Source organism: Artemia sp. Qi Xiang Cuo, chromosome 17 (assembly GCF_049724085.1).
Source record: "Artemia sp. Qi Xiang Cuo chromosome 17, ASM4972408v1, whole genome shotgun sequence".
NCBI classification, from domain to species: domain Eukaryota; kingdom Metazoa; phylum Arthropoda; class Branchiopoda; order Anostraca; family Artemiidae; genus Artemia; species Artemia sp. Qi Xiang Cuo.
In genome coordinates, this window is record NC_142810.1 from 27,198,410 (window position 1) to 27,204,276 (window position 5,867).

Genomic DNA, 5,867 nt, shown 5'->3' on the forward strand with positions numbered 1-5,867 from the left:
AGAGAATCTCTTGGTTTGGGTTAATGAAAACTGAATTAAAATCAAGTACGGTTATTCTTAGCTTAGCTCAACAATAGTTTGAACTAAAGGATTTTAATAACCCAGAACTCAAGCCTTGACTAGCTATTCAAGTGTAACTTTTTAAGTAGAAACATCCGATAGCCTAGAATTAACTTAATCTTTTTCTTTTCGGTAAACATTGGTGGATTGAACAAGTAGATCATTAGACCTTAGACCTGGAAGAGGTTTAGAAATATTCAATATAATCAGAATTAGAATATTTTTCTTTTTATCTTCTTTTGTAATAAAAATCAGTTGTCACTGAATTCTGAGTACCGATTTCTTACCCAAGCCTCAGTTTGTATCACGCTACCAAATTTATTAGCCCTGTTAGTAGGGTCAACCTTACACTACAAAATAAAACTTCTCGTGGGGTTGATGGTCTCTGTGCACAGCATCTAAGATGTGGGTCCCCTCTCCTGATTGAGCATCTGACCTTACTCTTTCAGATGATATTCTGTAGTGGTATAGTTCCTGATTTGTTTAGTACTGGTGTAATAACCCCGGTATTAAAAAGGGGAAATCCCAAGGACCAATGTTCTTCTTTTAGACCAATTACGGTGTCACCAGTTTTATGCAAAGTTTTTGAGTCACTAATTATTGACGAGATATCCGTTAAGTGTTATACACCGGTTAACCAATTTGGGTTCAAGAAAGGAGTAGGCCGTGACCATGCTCACCATTTGATTGCTAATTAACTTCTACATGCTCATGAAAATAATGAGGTAGTATATTTTGCCAGGTTAGACGTATCAAGAGCTTTCGACACGGGAATACATCCACATATCTTCTTGACTGCTTATAAGCGAGGAGTCAATATTTCTGTCATCAAATCGATACGTGATATGTATAAAAAGCTAAATGCTAGAGTTAGGGTTACCATCTCACCTAGTACGCTGGAACTCACTCCTTCAATTCATTGAAAAAGGGCATTAGACAGGGTACTGTTACTTCTCCTCCTCCTGTTTAATAATACTATCGTTGTGCCACAACAGAAAGTTCAAACCACATGTATATTTAATGGTATTGATATTTCACTAGCTAACTATGCTGATAACATCCTTGATATTAATAGAACAGCCTTTGGAACTGAGGAAAATTTTGGAATTCTTGATCGGGAGTATAAACATATAGGTCCCCGATTTAATGAGAGTAAGACTGAGTTTCTGGTTTTCAATCACCGTTTAGATTGCCCGACAAAGGTTCAGTTAGGTGAACATGTTATTAAAGCACAAGATACACTGACGTATCTTGGTGTACCGATTGGGTCAAATCTTCGCACCACGCGTCAACTTTTGAAAGATTTTTTTGCCAGAAAAGCTAGGAATGCGTATGGTTTACTAGTTGCGTGAAAGATTAAATTTAACCGCCTATCTCAGCTAGCGTTTATAATGCATTTGCTGTTCCGCATCTATTTGCCCTTGCACCATTTTGGTCTCTTCTTACTGCTTCAGATATTAGGGATATATGGAAGTGTTTCTACAAGTATGTGAAATATTTGCTAAGGCTGCCTCTCTGGACTAATAACAGCTCACTATCCTTGCAGTATGGAGTTGCAAGTCCAGTGTCTACGGTACAGAAAAGAAATGAGAGATGTCGGAGGCAGATTATTGGTGAAAGCACCTCTGAAATTGTCCGTCTTTGATAATAGGTTTGTTCTTACATATAATTGCCCCTATTTGTAATTTTTTTTCTTCTTGGCTGTTCTTCTCTGTTTTAGTTCTGTTTATATTTGTCAGAATTTATTTGTTTTTTTTTCATTTTCTTTCTTTATAATCCATCAGTGTTGTACTTTACATTTATGATGGGCAATAAATTTATAAATACTTACATACAATACCCAAAAGTATTACTAGTAAAATTAATTCGAACTATATCTCCCAAAGAGAACTATCTTTTCGCGCAATTTCTTTTTCATTATAGTACTTGTCGAGTAAAATGTCAGCTGTATTTTTTCACCATGAACTTCCATAAGTGAGTGCTTCAATGGGGATCGGTGAGGGTGTTCATTATATATTTTCAAAATTCTATTCAATTCATGAATAAGGGAGGATATATTCTCGAGTGTACAATATCTGGGATTGAGAAGGCGAATAGTTCTAATTAATCGTTCTGCCAGATACGGGTTGGATTCGACTTTAACTATGAAGCAGGTCTCTACCACAGATAAGATAAGATAAGATTTATTGCAAAAAGCCTGTGGGCCTTAGCAACCAATAATACAGTCTACAAACAAAGCTCAGTAACGAAATAAAACTTTAGAAAAAAAAAATCAAAAAATAAAAAAAAAAACAAAACAACAAAAAACAAACACGCCGAGGTTTAACATTATAACCAACAAACACTAATCATAATAAAATTCAAATCCTAAAAACAGTAACAAGTTATCCCCTCAAACATGGTTCCCTATGTTTAATCCCTAAACGAAGAAACTTACACAGCTGTTTAATAGCACATGAGTTCCTCTCAGCAATCCGCTCAATTCACCAGCATTCACTCCCAAACACTCGTCCAAAACCTTCATTCCGCAACTCAGACAGCTCTTCACAGTCGGGCACAAATCCTCTTTATTCAACCCAAATTTAAAATAAACATCTTCCCCCAAACGTCTTTGGCTTGGGAGTAAAACCTCAGAGAAATAGATTGATCCTTATGAGCTTGCCGCTCTTGGATTTCTTGATCATTTAGGGTTCGCTGGACTTCCTTCCATACTGAAACTGTTTCACCCATAGGGCCTTTTCCTTCATTCCACATCTCCGAAAGGCCACAAAGGTTCTGGATTTTCTTGACCTGATTTTGCCATGAATCACGTCTACCGTCCTTCAAGCTCTCCAAATAAACTGACTTGAGAAGTCAAACTCTAGGTAGCCTAATTATCTTCTACCAGAATTTTACCATTCGAACCAACCTAACACTCCTTAAACAGAAAAGCCCAAAATCTCCTTTCAGTACCACTGAACTAAATGATTCCTTCAAGCCTAAAATTTTCTTAAAATATCTTAGCTGAACTACTTCTTTCTTAGCTGCTTTTGCAAAACCCCAAACCTCAGAGCCCAATGTAGACTAGAAGCTACTTTTGTCTGGAAAACTCTTTTCTGGATCCTCATGTCTGCTAGCTGATTTAAATTAATTCTCAAAAGCATATTTATTAGCCTATTACCCTTTAAATTACAATCTTATACATGCCTAGACATCCCCCTTAATGCACTAAACTTAACACCCAAATAAACAAAATCTTCTCTAACCTCTAAGACCTTTCCTCCAAAATTAAAATGAACCTCTGATTCAACATCTCCTTTTTCCTAAATACTAATTCTACTGATTTTTTAGCGTTCAAACCCCTCTGTAACCTTCTTTACTAAACAATCTTTTATTTTATCTAATTGCTTCTGAGGATTATCTCTGCTACCCGCCACTAGAGCTATATCATCCGCGAATAACTTGCATGATAGCCTAAGCCATTCCAAAGATACATAAGGGGCTCCATTATTTTTCAGAAACATACCTAAATTATTAACAAACAAGGAGAAAAGCTTAGGAGACAAAATACATCCTTATTTCACACCCACATGAGACGTAACCAGCCTAGAAAAATTTCCCATAATCTTCACAACAAATTTCACCCTCGATTACATATCTGCTGTTATTGCTACAAAGCAAGAAGTCGAGCCTATTTCTAACAGACTTTCAATTAATAACATCCTATTTACCGAATCAAAAGTACTTTTCAGGTCTAAAAAGGCTACGAATAGACGACCATTTTTTCCTCTAGCATATTTCCTTCTCAATACATCCAAAGTAAAAATATGGTCAACAGTGCTGAATGTCGATCTGAATCCCGCTTGCATCGGGCTAAGTATTTCCTCCTTATCTAACCTATCTCTTAGTCTAAATTCCAGAACCTTACAAAACAATTTACTTACCACATTCTCCATAAAGTTAGACCTAAATTTTTCATGTAACTTCCTATCACCTTTCTTAAAAAGAGGCACTGCTACAGAAATGTCCCATGAACGAGGCCAACAAGTTTTCTCTACTACAAAGGAGAAAATTGCAGCCAACATGGGTATTAAAGTTGCCCTTCCTAACCTCAGGGCCTTGGTAGATATACCATCTGTTCCTGGACACGGATTTCTATTCATCTTTTTCAACTGATCCCAAATTTCTTGTTGAGATACCGGCCTAATTAAATCGTAACATTCTGTCTTAAAGGATATATTACCGTCCCTTGACCTAACTCTCTATCCTCTGAACCATTCGACTCATTCGCCCTAATATATTCTGACTCCCTATTCTCAAAATAATCTGGCAATGTCTCAACTGCTGGGAAGTCACCTCTTATTCCTGGGCCCTGGATTGAACATTCAACTACAGACCAAAACTTTCCTTTTCTGCCTACATTCTTCATCGAAAAACCCTCATCTTTTCTGGCCCGATGTTTGCTATCCTGAGATAAAGGCTTGATTCTCTCATAAATTCTATCTGTAATTGCCTAAACAGTTTGATGCAATTCAGCTCGTTCTGAAAAATTCAAAATCAAATGGCAATCATTCTGAAATTCCTCTCTTTCTAGTTCTATTTTAACCAATTTTTCTTTCTCCTTGGCTATCCAAACTGGTTTAGGGATCCTTTCCTCACACATAGACCTTTCATTTCCCCTTTCGGACCTTCAAATGCACGCTCTCTGCTTAATACTCACTGGCAGATGGTCAGATACAACCAACTCTAGGACCCTGAGGTCGACCGCCCGGGGCCAAAGGGAAAACATACATAAAATATATTCAATTAAACTCGGCGTAAACCCACTATAACATGTAAAATCACCCACACCAAAATCTCCTCCCAACCTTCCGTTCATAATTGTTAACCCTTCCTTTTTACAAAAATTTATTAAATTCCTTCCCCGTCTATTTGTTTTCCGAGACCTGTCCCTACTTTTCCTAATAGAGAAAACATACTCACATTCATTCTCCAAGCAAACATTCTGACCTGGTTCATTTGCAAAGGGTTCAGCAACCTGCAACTCGTCTTCTTCACTAGTACATTCATTGAAGCCCCCTACAAAAACCAAATTACGGCAAGGGTACATTCTTTTATATAACTGAGTTTCCTTTCCAATCAACTCCCATGTATCTTCACGACTGTAAGAACTATTATTCGGAGGCAAATAAAGAACACACACAACAAGGTGAACATTTTTAACTGGTAATAATAACCATAATAAATTTTCATACTCGCTTTCTAGCTTACGAAATAAATTAAATGCACCCTCCCTTATAAGCGCTGAAACTCCTCTTTAATATCTACCATTTGCCGACACTTTTCTCCGACACTCAAAAACATCAAAATCTTACGAAAAATCATCTAGAGAATTCCGCGTCTTAACAAGGCAAACAACATCCCAACTTTCACAAGCAGCTGATTTACTTGACTCTAATAGATTTTCTAACTTTTCCCTACTATAACCTTGTAAATTCCAAACTACAAAACTTAAGCACTATTCCCTATGGTCCTGTATTCCCTATTTCGGCAATTTTGACTGGTTCCCAGGCACAACTATAGCCTCTCAATTAGGACGTTCCTGATAAAATTAAACCTGAGCTTTCACTATCTGGCGAGGCCCAAATGATTCGTAATCCTGAATTGTCTCCCTTTCTCGAGTATTGTTTTGCGTCTTTATCTTGCTCTAAAGGGCTTATGTTCTTATTATTTCTTTTGTCCTGCCCCATACTCTGCTGTGCTAAATCTGGTGCAGGTTCTTTGCTAACGGGGTATGATACTGCCCACTAAGGAAAGCAGCCCGGTCC